This window comes from Myotis daubentonii, chromosome 16, assembly GCF_963259705.1.
Source record: "Myotis daubentonii chromosome 16, mMyoDau2.1, whole genome shotgun sequence".
NCBI classification, from domain to species: Eukaryota; Metazoa; Chordata; class Mammalia; order Chiroptera; family Vespertilionidae; genus Myotis; species Myotis daubentonii.
Genome location: NC_081855.1, coordinates 44114686 through 44130503, shown reverse-complemented (window position 1 = coordinate 44130503; position 15818 = coordinate 44114686). Strand labels below are relative to the sequence as shown.

Below are 15818 nucleotides of genomic sequence, written 5' to 3'. Positions count from 1 at the left end.
GAGCGTGTGCCCACATCAGCCCAGTTTCCCAAAGCCACAGGGATGCCAGGCTCACTACTGATCAGCAGAATGGGTGTGATCTCCAGCCCCAGTGTGGGCGCGTGCCAGAGGCAACCAACCAAATGTTTCCCTCTCACGTCAATGTTTCTCTCCCTCTCTCGGGAAAAAATTATTTTAATTAATTAATTAAGTTGTATTAAATAAAACAGCATCAACATATAATTTAAAAATAACCCATTTGCGTTCATAATCTATTATTTGTCCAGTCCACCCACAATCCTTGGGATATTCTTTGCCTTGCTGGCTCCTTGCAAGTGCTTACTGTTTACCAGAACTGGAAAGGATTGCCTCTCAGTTGTGTAAGTGCATTCCAGTGCCCAAAACAGCAGGTCTAACGTATAAGTTTTTGTCCATTTCTCAGATGAAGACTTATCTTACAGGTCAGCTTTCTCTGATAATTGCTCACCCCTTCCTGGAGTTCCTATCTTCAAAAGATATTGTCTGGGACTGGTGAACTGAGCAGCCAGTTAGGTGTTCGAATGATTTGGCAAGGATAGAAAATGACTCTTTGTAATATGAAATTCCAGGAAAAAATGGAATTCTAGCAAATTTAGGAGTCCAAACACAGAAGCTGCTGCACCCTCAAGGACTCATATGCTAGGCTGAAAAAAAAGAATAGAAAAAAAAGCTCAATGGCTACCTGTGTGAAGGGTAGGTTTTGTACACTGAGGACATGTAGGGATTTCCAATGTCTGGAATCAGTCTTCTTAATTAATGTGTTTTTTATTGCGTTAAAGTACACACAACAGAATTTACCATCATAACCATTTTTATTTATTTATCTTTTAAAAAATATATTTTTCTTGATTTGAGAGAGGAAGGGAGGAGAGGGAGATAAAAACATCAATAATGAGAGAGAATCATTGATAGGCTGTCTCCTGCACACCCCCACCTGGCAATCAAGCCTGCAACCTGGGCCCATCATATTCATTTTTAAGCCTATAGTTCAGAGGTATTAAACTCACTCATATTGTTGTGTAGCCATCACCACCACCCATCCCCATAACTCTTTTCATCTTGCAAATGTGAAACTCTATACCTATTATACAATAACGCCCCATTCTCTCCTCCCACCAGCTCCTGGCAACTACCTTTGTACTTTCTGTCTCTATGATCTGACTACTCTAAGTACTTCATAGAAGTGGAACCACACAATACTTGTCTTTTTGTGACTGGCTTATTTCACTGAACATGATGTCCTTAAGGCTCACCCATGTGGTGGCAAACTGGAGAATGTCCTTCCTTTTAAGGCTAAATAATATTCCCTTATATTTACATACTACATGTTCCTTATCCATTTATTGGCCAATGGACACTGGGTTGTTTCCATGTTTAGCTTATGAATCATGCTGCTATAAACATGAATGTACAAATAGCTTTTTGAGATCCTGCTTCCAAATCTTTGGGGTATATACCCAGAAGTGGAATTGCTGGATTATGTGGTAATTCTATATTTAATTTTTTGAGGAACCTCTGTTCCTCACTTAATTTTTTTAAAATATTTTTTTATTGATTTTTTACAGAGAGGAAGGGAGAGGGATAGAGAGTTGGAAAGATCGATGAGAGAGAAACATTGATCAGTTGCCTCCTGCACACCTCCCACTGGGGATGTGCCTGCAACCAAGGTATATGCCTTTGACCGGAATCGAACCTAGGACCCTTCAGGCAGCAGGTCGACAGTCTATCCACTGAGCCGAACCGGTTTGGCTAATTTTTTATATATGTCTGATGGTTGTTGCAGACACCTGGATATTATCAAGTAGTAATATGTCTTGAGAACTTGCCAGATTTCTAATTTTGTGAATGTCACTAGAAATCAACTATTTATGGAGACATTTTGTTTAGCTCTTCACAGAAATAAAGCTTTTATCAGGTAGGTGAAGTGCCCTCACTTCATGTACATGAAAACATTTGAGGAGCTTTTCTGAGCTTCCCCACTGGCAGTTCCCCATTGGTGGGTCTGAGATGGGGTCGAAGTGTTTGCAAAACATGGGCTTCCTTCCAGTCTCAGTCCCTTCATGTGTGACCTGTGGTTGCCAATGGAAGCGACCCCACAGCTTAGGAGGCTTCGGTGAGGTGACAGGTGTGACACAGGCACAGGTCCTGATGTGTGACCGCGGGCTTAATGGAGCCCAGTATCGCTGTTGTTGAAGGGAGGCGTCCTTGGCAGCCTTGCAGCTCCCATTCTTGAACTGCAGAATCAGCACAACCAGGAGAGGCCATAACCACCTTGCTTCATCCTGGGAACTCCGTGTGCTAGAGGAGCACATACCAGACTATATTTTCATATGTAATTTCCACTAATTAAATATTTTTCATAACTGTCTTGAGTGCTCTTTGCCCTGCCTTCCCAACTGGGTTACATCCCAAGGGGAATATGGGAATATACAGCTTGAAATATTGCTTTAAAATTTTAACTTGGGAAAGCAAGAATGCAAATGCATCAGGTCATTATGTGGGAAATCGGTGCCTCCTTCACTGCAGGAAGTGTAAATGGGTGCAGCCTTTTTGGAGGACAATTTGGCAATATCTTCCAACTCCACAGTAAACATATCCTTTGTATTTCCATGTTTAGGCATCTATTCAGGGGGAAATACTGACATATATAAACTAAGAAGCATATGCAAAGTATATCATGCATATAGCAGCAAATTGCTAATGAAACCGAAATCTCCTAAATGTTCAGCAATTGAAATAAATAAATTATGAATCACTTATATAATAGAACTAGAGGCCCGGTGCACAAAAATTTGTGCCCTGGGGGTGGGAGGGAGGTCCCTCAGCCCGGCCTGTGCCCATTTGCCATCCAGGATCCCTTGGGGGATGTCCACCTGTTGACTTAGGCCCACTAACCGGGGGATCAGGCCTAAGCTTGCAGGCAGACATCCTTCTGGCAGCTGGGGAGCCCTTGGGAGATGTCCAACTAAAGGCGTAGGCCCCCAAGGGATCGGGCCTAAACCATTCGTTGGACATTCTTAATGCTGCCACAGAGGTGGGAGAGGTTCCTGCCACCACCTCTATGCTGGCCAGCCATGAGCCAACTTCTGGCTGAGTGGCACTCCCCATATGGAAGTGCAGTGACCACCAGGGGCAGCTCCTGCATTGAGCGTCTGCCCGCTGGTGGCCAGTGCCCATCATAGTAACCGGCCATTCTGCCGTTCAGTCAATTTGCATATTAGCCTTTTATTATTATTACTAGAGGCCCGGTGCACAAAAATTTGTGCACTCGGGGGGAAAGGGGGGGTCCCTCAGCCCGGCCTGTGCCCTCTCGCAGTCTGGGACCCCTCGGGAGATAACGACCTGCTGGCTTAGGCCTGCTCCTGGGTGGCAGAGGGCAGGCCCAATCCCTAGGTGCAGCCCCTGGTCGGGCTCAGAGCAGGGCCGATTGGGGAGTTGGGGCGCCGCCCCCTGTCATGCACAGAGCAGGGCAGATTGGGAGGTTGTGATGCCACCCTCAGTCACGCTCAGGGTAGGGCCAATTGGGGGGTTGGGGCACCGCCCCCTGTCACGCACAGAGCAGGGCCAATCAGGGGGTTGGGGCGCTGCCCCCATCACACACAGAACAGGGCCCATCAGGGGGTTGAGAGCAGGGCCCATCAGGGGGTTGGGGCGCCGCACCCTGTCACGCACAGAGTAGGGGCGATAGGGGAGTTGGGGCACTGCCCCCTGTCACCCACAGAGCAGGGCCGATCAGAGGGTTGGGACACCGCCACTCTCACACTCAGGGCAGGGCCGATGGGGAGGTTATGGCTCTACCCCGTCACACACAGAGCAGGGCCCGTGGGGGAGGGGGTTGGGGAGCTCCCCCCTATCAGGCACAGAGCAGGGCTGCTCAGGTAGTTGGGGCCCCACCCCCGGTCACACACAGAGCCGCAGGGCAATCAGGGGGTTTGGGCGCTGCCCCCTGTCACGCTGATCCCGGTGCCGGGAGGCCTCACGGCTCTGCTGATCCCGGTGCTGGGAGGCATATTACCCTTTTACTATATAGGGTAGAGGCCTGGTGCATGGGTGGGGCCAGCTGGTTTGCCCTGAAGGGTGTCCTGGATCAGGGTGGGGGTCCCCACTGGGGTGCCTGGCCAGCCTGGGTGAGGGGATGATGGCTGTTTTCAGGCTGGGGGTGACTGAAGTTCCCAACCGCTCCTTTTTTTTTTTTTTTATTCTGGGCCAGCTTTAGCTTGAGGCTTGGCTCCAGCTCTTAGGCCACTGCAGCTGAAAGTAGGTTTCTGGCCTTTGCTTACAATGTTGCGAATCTGCTGGCTGAAGTCCGGCGGTATTTGTTACGATGTTTCTTAAACTGCCTGCTCAGAGGCCTGCAGCCACAGGTGGGGAACGTTGGTTTCCTCTGTCACTGAGGCAAGCAAGCCTCATGTTAGTTTCAAGCTGCCTGGCTGCCAGCCGCCATCTTGGCTGACAGTTAATTTGCATATCTCGCTGATTAGCCAATGAAAAGGGTAGCGGTTGTACGCCAATTACCATGTTTCTCTTTTATTAGTGTAGATATAGGATGTCCCTATTTCCCCCTTTAGCCCCCTCTACCCAGCCCTTGCCCCCACTTCTCTCTGGCCATCACCATACTGTTGTCTGTGTCCATGGGTTGTGCATATATTTTCTTTGGCTAAACCCTTCTTTAAATTTTTATTTTCAGATAAGTGCTTATAACTGCACTATTATATGTTTTCTATTATATCATTTAGAATTCAGATATTTTTTAATTGAACCCTTGTAAATTTTAGCACAATTTAATAAATTATGCTAGAAGCAATTAGGAGATTTTTCATGTAATGCAGATACATTTCAATAAATATTTTATTAATTTTTAATTTTTTAATATTTTAATTTGAAATAATCTCATACATGTAAAAAAACCTATAAAATACTACAGCATATTATATGTACCCTTCACCCAATTTCTTAGGTGTTAATAATTTAAACATAACCATTATACAACTAACAAAATTTGGAATATAATTTTCTTATAATCTCTTTAATGTTACTTAATCCATTTACTTTGTTTTTGTTAATCTTCACCCGAGGATATTTTCCCATTGAATTTTAGAGAGAGTGAAGGGAAAGGGAGAAGAGACACATTGATTGGTTGCCTCCTGCACATGCTTTGATAGGGACTGGGGATCAAGCCAGCAACTGAGGTACATGCCCTTGACTGGAATCTAACCTGGGACCCTTCAGTCCATGGGCTAATGCTCTATCCACTGAGCAAAACAGGCTGCAGCTTAATTCATTTACATTTAATCTATATGTGTCTTTATATTTAAAGTGGGTTTTGTTTTTGATTCACCCTCATAATCTGTCTTTTAATTGGTGCATTTATGCCACTGACTTTCAGAGTGCTTACTGATAGAGTTACTGCCATATCAGGTGGCTTCTGGGGCTTTCGGGGCCGGCCTGTGGCCTGGGACCAGATCGGATCACGGGCGGCAGGCAGGCGGCTTCTGGAGCTTCCAGGGCCGGCCTGGGACCCGGGACCGGATCCGATTACGGGTGGCAGGCAGGCGGCTTCTGGGGTCGCACATGGGGGCCTGGATGGCGGCTCGTGCTGGGGGCTCACACTGTCCCACCCTGCCTGCAGTTTGCAAATTAGCCACCATCTTGGTTGGCGCTTCATTTGCATATCTCACTGATTAGCCAATGGGAGGCGTAGCGAAGATACGGTCAATTACCATGTTTGTCTATTATTAGACAGGATATTAGGTAACGGTTGCTTTAAAAGGGAGGATTCTAACATGGAAATCTCTCCAAGACATAATGTTAAGCACAGCCAGTGTGGCGCAGTGGTTGAACATGGATCTATGAACCAGGAGGTCATGGTTCAATTCCTGGTCAGGGCACATGCCCAGGTTGCTGGCTCGATCCCCAGTAGGCGGCGTGCATGAGGCAGCTGCTTCATGGTTCTCTCTCATGATTGATGTTTCTGTTTATCTCTCCGTCTCCCTTCCTCAGTCAAAAAAAATATATATTAAAAAAAACACAAAGACATAATGTTAATTGAATAAAGCAAAACAATACATAGAGTATAACTTCATTTCTGCAGCAAAGATACATATTTGCATATACATATGTGTGTATGTAAAGTATAGGAAAAGACTTAGAAAAACACATACCAAACACATGAGATAATTTTTTTTTAAGATGATGTTAAGTGATAGTAGTTGTGTCTAAGTCATTTTTAAGGAGGGATTAGGGAGCCCTCCCCTTACCAAGAGTGCTCTGTAGGGTTCTCCTGCAAGTTCTTTGGGGCTGTGCACCTTGGCCCCACACACTCACCAAGGCCATGCTACTCAGCAGTCTGGCATCTGGTCACACACCTCGGATTTGCATTTGGGCTTGTTCTTTGTTGTGCTCCTTGTTGTGCTCTGTGCTGCCTTGGGCAATTGATCTCCACCCTGTACTGAGCTGCATGTTTTGGTCAGGTACTCTGGTCCCTCCTTCAGATGGAGGGGTCCTGGGTGCTGTACCCTTTGAGCCTCCAAAGAGTCTGAGATGCTGGGTGTGAGCTAACTACCTAGATGGCCGGTCTGAGCCCTCCTCTCTTGGCTCGCTTAGTGTTCCTGTGATCTCAGAGTACCTCACCCTGGCCTCCCCACAGGTGCTCATGAGGTGCTTGTCCCAGATCTGACCCCAAGGACAAAGCAGGCTTCTCTTCATTCCTATAGTCATTGGCGTTTTACCTCTATACCCCTTCTCTGAAATTCTGTAACAGTCTTTTCCTGTAGTTCAGCTCATTGTAGCTCACCCACACAGGCCTCTCTCTAGGGACCTCTCAGTATGGAGCAGGGTAGGCTCAGAGACTACCAGCCATCAGGGGTGGACACTGTCTCTCCATCCCCAACAGCCCTGCCAGCTTGTGATCTTTGAACATCCATCTCCTCAGATGAGCGACCTCACTACCTACCCTTTGATGAAGGGGAGGTCCTCATTCCACCCCTACTTGGGGATCTCAGCCCTGGAAGGGACCAAGGCACAACCCGTTCACCATCTCTCCCAGAAGCACATTGAATCTTCCTGGAACCGGACCTCCAGGAGGCACCAGGTGGAATAGCATGTAGCTTCATTGTTTTAAGCTCTTACTCTGCAATTCTAAATTATATACAGAAAATTATTTTCTTTGGCCACCTTTTTCTAATGACACCAGGAAAACAGTGCCAAGTTGTGATGTAGCAATGCCTGAACTCTCTCGTTTGGATTTGAATCTATAAGAAAACATACCCTAATTAGAGAGAAACCAGTTCTGAAATAGAACAAAGTAACTAGATCATGTTGTACATTTCCTGTTCTACTGCCCCACCCCACACTCCTCTCTGGTACACTGAGGGTATATATTGGGGCTGGGCTCAGTGTGTGCATTCACATCTAAAGCCAACATGAAGACAGGCACAGTCTTTGTCCTAGTGGCTTTTGTCATCTTGGGGATGGAGATGGCCTTCGCTCAGAGACGTCCTCCTGCAAGTAAGGGTGCTGAGAGGGTCCTACCTGAGAGCAGAGGAGGCTCAGAGCCCAGCTTCTTACCTGGGATGGTGTGGCACAGGAACAGGCTGCAGAGTGGAGATATGGCATTGATCAGACCCACTTTCTTTAACCTTCAGGAGTGATCACCCTGCTTTTCCCATTTTTCTTCTCTTTCATAATCCTCGCCCGAGAGATGCTTATTGGAGAGAGAGAGAGAGAGAGAGAGAGAGAGAGAGAGAGAGAGAGAGAGAGAGAGAGAGAGAGAGAGAGAGAGAAAGAAAGAGAGATAAGAGAGAACATAGATTGGTTGCCTACCATATGTGCCCCAAGTGGGGATTGAACCTGCAATACTTTTAGTGTGTGCGGCGATGCTTCAACCAACTGAGCCTCACCAGCCAGGGCCCCATTCTTCTTATCAGATCAGGTTGGGCCTTATTAAAAGTTGGGGGTCTCTCTACATGTGCCTTGGATGTAGGGCTCCAACACAGAGTAGCTCCGGCATGAACATGGGGTACGTCTGAGGTGGAAAGACGGATGTCTGGGATCAGAGATGTTTCTAATATCTTATAAGGTGGAAAGAAGAGGTTATGACAGAGCAGGTTTCTTGCCTGCGGAACTGGGCAGCCTTTGCAGCCGGGAGAACATTCTCCTAAGGGCCTGACTGTGACAATGGGGGCTTCAGAGTGAGGGTGGAGCTGCTGAGGCTGATGGAGGGTCCAGGAGTACAAAGGTAGAAATGAAAGAAGTGGGAGTCCTGCCAGCAGTGAGGCCGTGGATCTCTAACAGAAGTTTTTATACCTCGTTAGTGATTATCCCTGACTCCACAAACACGGTTTTATGTTTCAGGGAGACCCAAACCTGGACTCTGCCCCAAGATCCCCAGAGGACCCGGTGTGCATTGTGTTGAAAGATGTGTAGGAGATTACACATGTCCCTCCAACCTGAAATGCTGCAGAAGTGGATGTGGCAGTGCATGCAGACCTCCTATTTTTGTGGTGAGTATAAATCCGTCAAGAGCTGACATGGGTGTTAACTACTCCCCAGTGGACTTTCCTGGCGCCAATGGATGTTCACATGTCAACTGCACATAAGAATCTGAGTTACTCCAAGAGAAAGAGGCTGGAAGTGAATGGCAGAAGGACACCTGGCTGCATTATCTAAGACCCTCTCCTCGAAGAGAAGCCCTATCCCAGTCTCTGTCCCCAAGGGGGCACTGAGTTGAGACAAGTAACCATGATCCTAGATTCACAGGTCATTATTGACCCAGGGTTTGTCACCTTCCTTCCCCTTCCCCACCAAAGGGGCTTCACTCTTCCTTGAAAATGGATGATCCTGGGAGGCAGAGGGAAAGGAAAGAGAACCCCAATTATGGAGTATCTCCTGTGTCAGTCAGGCATTGTGCTGAAGTTGAGATAAAAAGGTAAACACAGCTAGTTCATGGAGACAGACTATGTAAATAATTACAACCCAGGGTGACCACAGCTTTGCACAAATTTCTACTAAGGTCTGTGGAAGCACAGGGTAGAGTTATTGGTTTTCTTGGTGGGTGGATCAGTGGAGGTTGGGAAGGTGGTCAGAGAGTAGAGAACATTTAAGGAAGAGCTTAAAGGAGGCATACAGTTTGCCACAGTAAGGAAGGGCGGGACAGATGATGGGGAAATGGGGTCCTACGCTGGAGATGGGAAAGTGATTGAGATTGTGGTCAGTAGAAGTTACAACATCGCAGTAGAGGATTATCCAAGCCAGGGTCCAGAAAGGAATGAGCTGCCTTGTCAAAGAGTTTGGTAGACAGCTGGAGGTTTCTGAGCAGAGGAAATGTCATGATCAAATTTGTATTTTAAAAGAATGCTGCTGTTTATAACCATGTTGATGACCATGTGGAATAAGAATGTGGGGTGTGAGCGTGCCTGGAGACCAGCCCCAGAAGATTGCTCAAGAATGCATGGATCCAGTGCTTGGCATAACATTTTCCACACACCATTCCTGGCAAGTGTCTATCTCTTGAAATGCAGTACCAAAAGATGAAGATCTAAAGTGGTGGAGTGGCTGATTCTGAAGAGTTTGTGTCCAAAATAAATTTTATCTGTGGCATTATTGAGACTGTGTCATTCTTCCCATTTAGACATTCTTTCTAGTGGACCCTCTGTGGATGAACAGAACGGACTCTGTGCCCTGTACTGAGCCCATGAATACGAGGCACTCAGGATAGATCAGAGGCAAGGTCTGCCAGCTAGTTTCTTTCCTCCTTCCATGTCCATGTATCTAAACAGGGCAAAGGGCATGATAATATTTTCTCAAGCATTCTGGGAATATGATTTTGGTCAAGGAAAAAAATGAAATTCTAGCACATAACAGGCCTATAGTCGCAGCCTTTAATAGGGCAAGACTCAGAAGGAGTAGGAGCAGAAACAAACTTGGAAATACTCTTTTCTAAGTCAATACACTGACATGTAGCAGGACTGGATGCCTAACACTATGAGAGCAAACCTGGCCATTGGGATATGGGGCTTTGAGTGGCATGGGCTGGGGAGTGGTTAGGAGGTAGGATAAGTTGGGACATAGGCTCTGTGGGTGGAGTCTTTGATTCAGAGTTTTCCTGAGGCAGAGGATAAGCCTGGGTCTCCCAAAGAAGCCCTGACAAAAACGATGGTCTGGGCTGACCCTACAAGCTCCATCTCCCAGCGCTCTCTGTTCACTTTTCCACCTCGATTGCCCCAGGTAGCCTTCTGTCCTGGTCTGCCATGCTTGCTTGTCCCTGCCGTCTAGCACATCTTATAACCCCGGCAACCCATGGCCTCACCAGCCTGTGCATTGGAATGAGGGCATATTAGCTTTGATATCTTCTTTTACTGGCTGGTCATTCACACCCCAAATCCCACCGTGCTTCTGTCTCTCTTGGTCATTACTGGGGGCTCATGAGCACACCCACAACATGTTCTCAAACAATTTCACCTACTATCTGCCATTCTGAATGCCACGGTATGACCTTCCCCTGCAAAGACACTTGAGGATGGCATCCTACAATGTCCACTTATGTTACTGCCCTTTAGTTAGTCCTGAAGTCTATACAGGTTCTGTAGGGATGCAGACGTGTCAGACTCTGTGGTCTCCCAGAGTTTGGAGCCACATGTTAGGGAAGGATAATTAACACACACCATGCACAGGCAATTTCACATGTAGTATCTCACTTTACACTCACCACAACTCTATAATATCATCTCAGTAGCAGAATTTTTTGTAAATGTTATAGATGAAGAGACAGAGTGTCCAAGTAGCTAAATGACTTGCCCAACATTACACTCCTTTTTAAATTATTTGTTTTTATTAAAGGTTTCAGAGAGAAGAGCAGTGAGGTAGTGAAATAGAAACATCACTGATGAGAGAGAATCATCAATAGGTTGCCTCCACATGCCCCCCACTGGGGACTGAGCCCACAACCTGGGCAAGTGCTCCTATAGGAATGGAACCATGACCAGCTGATACATAGGTCGATGCTCAACCACCGAGCAAAACCAGCGAAGCCCAACACTCTTAATGAGTAGAGGAGCCAGTCTTCTCCTCCATGTCTGTTTGGCTTTTAGGTAAATGCTCCATGCCCTGTACCATGCTGACCTTCTATCCTAAAGAGGGAATATATTCACTGGCCGGGCTCTCCTGTTCAGGTGTTATAGTCTCAATAGAAAAACAAATATGGATTATCTATGTTTCATATTTAACACCAGGACAGGGAGGGTGGAGCAAAAGAGCACTGATTGGGTCTTTTCTCTTTGACCACCATCATCTGCAACTGGCTTTATAAACTTTAAAGGAAAGTTTCCCCAGAACCCTTTGGGATTCCCCTGCCCACCCATATTTATATTTTTAGAAATGAAGAATTATATGTATATATTTGGTAGGCATTTTTCAGTCAGCCAAAGCTCTTCATCACCTCTGGGCTGGCTGCCTCTCTCATGTACAGCCTGTGTGTGGCTTCCTGACCACGCATCATTCCCCAATTCTATGCCATGAAGTAGAGTTGGCCCCACCTCCCTAAAACAGCAGAAATGTACCTATGTGTGTAGTTGGGTCACAGAAATCTGAGACTTTCTCCAGCCTGGCCAGGTAGCTTTGGAGTCTTTTCCCTCACCCTCTGTGCATGCATACTGTAGACAAGGAAGTCATGTAAAAGCCTGTATTGAGAAAGACTTTTTCAAGTGCTCTTTTTTCTGTGATTATTTATTTACCTTACTGAAATGCCAAGGTCCAGAGCACACTCAAGGTGTAGCACATGCATAAGGTCTGCTTACTAGGGCTGCTCCCCTTGCTCTGGTTTTTGCTCTTCTGGAAGTCTGTGAACAGATGGTGTAGGAAGGTATCCCTGGAGGCAAGGACTTTCATAGTTTGTTTCTTTTAAAAAATATATATTTTCATTCGCTTTAGATAGGAAGGGAAAGGGAGAGAGAGATAGAAACATCAACAATGAGAGAGAATCATCTATTGGCTGCGTCCTGCACAGCCTCGCACTGGGGATCCAGCCCATAACCTGGGCATGTGCCCTGACCAGGAAAAGAAATCGTGTCCTCCTGGCTCCTAGGTCGATGCTTAACCACTGAGCCACACTGATCAGGACAAAGTTTGTTTCTTAATTCCCATTGAGCCCTTGACTTTGAGAAAAAAATTACAAATCCTACAAAGGGCCTTTCGACGGAATGAACCGAAAGCTTTATTCTCTTGGAAGTCATATCCACTCCTTGCAAAGTGATTGAGAAAACAAAAAATGACACCCATAGAACCAATAAACCTATAAAAACCAGTCCACCATTGTACTTAACAGCTCTCCCAGCCCAGTTTACACAGAAAGTTAGCTTATTTCCAGCTTCTTTCTCCAAATAATCATTTAACCAAATCTCAGTGTGTGAGGCATAGATGCAGCACGAGCTGTTTGGACAGGCTGTGTGGAAACTGAGTAGATCAGAATGGGAATGTTGGCTATGGAGTTGCAAAATGTACTATTATATTTCACGAGAACTTTCTCACTGAGATATACTTTCTGGGGCACAGTCCTTACTGGACCTGGGAGAAATTTGACACGTTCTATTTTAATCCAAGATTAATTAATAGAGTGTTGTTTGTAAGGATTAATAGTTTATTTTTAAACTTTTTATTATGGGAAAATGTAAATATATACAAAGTAGATAGAATAGTATAATGATATACCATATACCCATCACCCAGCTTCAACCACTGTTAATATGTAATCATTTTTCTTTGATAATCCCATTCATTCTCCCTCATCTCATGCTATTTTGAAGAAAATTCCGGACATTATTTCATTACATACTAGAGCCCTGATGCACAAAATTCGTGCAAGAGTAGGCCTTCCTTCCCCCGGCTGCCAGCACTGACTTCCCTCTGGCTCCGGGACCCGGGCTTCCCTCGTAGCCCTGGCTTTGCCCGGAAGGTCACCAGGAAGGATTATCTGGTCTAGTTATCATATTATGCTTTTATTATTATAGATTATTTCTGTATGTATCTCTAACAGATAAGAATTCCTTTTAATTGGGTTATTTTTTTTAAAATATATTTTATTGATTTTTTACAGAGAGGAAGGGAGAGAGACAGAGAGTTAGAAACATCGATGAGAGAGAAACATCGATCAGCCGCCTCCCGCACATCTCCCACTGGGGATGTGCCCGCAACCCAGGTACATTCCCTTGACCAGAATCGAACCCGGGACCCTTCAGTCCGCAGGCCGACGCTCTATCCACTGAGCCAAACCGGTTTCGGCTTAATTGGGTTATTTATCATACCTTTTTACTGTTATAGTTTTATTTCCTCTTTATTAGCTAGATGATCTTTCACTGTGTAACCTATTTTAGTGGTGGAATCTGTCTCCCTTTCTCTTTCTCTTACTATATGATTTGTATTTAGAAAGGTTTATATTTTTGTTGTAATAGTTATCTTATACTAACACCTTTAAGTATTACCTTTGCTCCTTTCTTTTTTTGTGTGGATGATTATCTATAAGTGAACTACTGTGAGTAATAGTCATAATAAAATTAGCTAATTTCATCTTTTCCTTCCACTCCTTCTCTGCCCCCTAACCCCAACAACTTTGCTCTAGATTGTCTTGATTCAGGGTGAACACTTTATAAGTTATATAAATGTCTAATCACGATGTTGTACATCTGAAACTAATATAATATTGTATGTCAACTGTAACTGAAAAAAAAAGGAAAAATTGTCCTGATTATTCTTGATTTTTAGGACTTTCATGTAAGTTTTAGTATTAGTTTATGAATTTTCATTTAAAAATCCTTCTAAGATTTTCATTGGAATTATATTAAATTTCAATTTCGGGAAAACTCATATGTTCATGATTGTGAATCTTCTAATCCATGAAGACAGTATATGACTCCGTTTATTAAGATCTTTTCAAATATTTTCTTAGTAATATTATGTAGTTTTCTGAATATAATTTGTTAGATTTATACTTAGGTAATTGATGGGCTTTTGGATGACACTGTATAGGCATTTAAAATTTTATTCTTCAAGTGTCAGACTTAAAAGCTTTTAACTAGTCTTTCCTCAGGCATCTGTGAGCACCAATGCAGAACAGGCAGGGACTGTGGGCAAGGAGAACAGTGCATCAGGGAGGCCTGTGGTCACGTCTGCTCCCCCATGATTCCAATAGGTAAGTCTTTTTAAAAATTTCAATTTACTTATTTTTACTTTTACAATTACACTTTACTTTCAGCATTATTGTACAATGGGTTCAAGTGCACAGCATAGTGATTGGACAATCATATACTTTACAGAGTGTCCCCCTGATATTTTCAGAAGCCACCTGTCACCACCCATAGTTATAATACTAGAGGCCCGGTGCACCGGTGGGGTTTCTCTGCACGGTCTGCGGGAATCGGTACAAAACCCGCAGTCCAACGCCACCTGCCACTCCTGCTCATCCCAGCCCCTGCGCCTGCCACAGTCTCTCTCCCAGTCAGTCCCAATCTGGAGAGGCTTGCGCTGCTGCAGTGAGCTCGCATGAGCCCTGCGTCTGAGACCCGTCCTGAGGAGGAGGCAGGGGCCTGGATGTGATCGGCCCTCCAGGCGGGCTGTGGGACACCATTGCTGGCCAAGGATCAGGATCTGTCCTCCCCGACTCTCCCCCACTGATGTTCCTGCTGGTTGTCTGGAGCCACTTGGCAGCCCCTTTTATATTGTTTCTTCCTTGCAGAACTTCTAGGGAGCGGAAGTGGCCACAGTTCCCCAGGCCAACTTCCCAGAGGCTGACAGTGCTGTCAGGAACCTGCTGGCGGCACTGGTCCTTCAGTGCCTGGCTGTTCTCTGGAGGTTGGACCTACAGGACTACTGAGGGAATGAGTGGCTGCTGTAGGGCTGGTGGGCTCCTGGGGTATGAATGGTGGTATGAATGTTGCTCCCTCTGTGGGAGTGCACTGACCACCAGGGGGCAGCTCCTGCATAGAATGTCTGCCCCCTGGTGGTCAGTGCTCATCATAGCAAATGGGCATTCGGTTGTCTGGTCGCTTAGGCTTTTTATATATATAGACTAATGGCCCAGTGCACAAAAATTTGTGCACTCGGGGGGGAGGGGGGTCCCTCAGCCCAACCTGTGCCCTCTCGCAGTCTGGGACCCCTTGGGAGATAATGACCTGCTGGCTTAGGCCTGCTCCCGGGTGGCAGAGGGCAGGCCCAATCCCTAGGTGCAGCCCCTGGTCAGGCTCAGAGCAGGGCCGATTGGGGAGTTGGGGCACCTTCCCCTGTCATGCACAGAGCAGGGCAGATTGGGAGGTTGTGATGCCACCCTCAGTCACGCTCAGGGTAAGGCCGATTGGGGGGTTGGGGCACCGCCCCTGTCACACTCAAGGCACGGTCGATGGGGAAGTTGTGGCACCACCCCCTGTCATGCACAGAGCAGGGCCAATCAGGGGGTTTGGGCTCTGCCCCCTGTCACGCTGATCCCGGTGCCGGGAGGCCTCTCAGCTCCTCTGATCCCGGTGCTGGGAGGCATATTACCCTTTTACTATATAGAATAGAGGCCTGGTGCACGGGTGGGGGCCGGCTGGTTTGCCCTGAAGGGTGTCCTGGATCAGGGTGGGGGTCCCCACTGGGGTGCCTGGCCAGCCTGGATGAGGGGATGATGGCTGTTTGCAGCTTCTCACACACCCTTCAGGGTGGGGGTCCCCACTGGGGTGCCTGGCCAGTCTGGGTGAGGGGCTGAGGGCTGTTTTCAGGCTGGGGGTGACTGAAGCTCCCAACTCCTCCTTTTTTTCTTTTTTTTTTTATTCTTGTCC

General features: G+C 46.4%; 1 protein-coding gene and 1 long non-coding RNA gene across 2 annotated transcripts in view; one reads left to right on the top strand and one right to left on the bottom strand.

The window, feature by feature from the left end:
• Nucleotides 1-15818, bottom strand: part of LOC132218786 (uncharacterized) — a 449343-nt gene that overhangs the window by 158512 nt on the left and 275013 nt on the right. The window lies entirely within an intron of this gene.
• LOC132218775 (WAP four-disulfide core domain protein 18-like) overlaps nt 7412-15818 on the top strand; it is a 46577-nt gene continuing 38170 nt past the window's right edge. Inside the window, exon 1 of the transcript XR_009449266.1 lies at nt 7412-7524. The gene's annotated coding sequence lies outside the window, so the exon portion shown is untranslated. The remainder of the gene's footprint in view (nt 7525-15818) is intronic.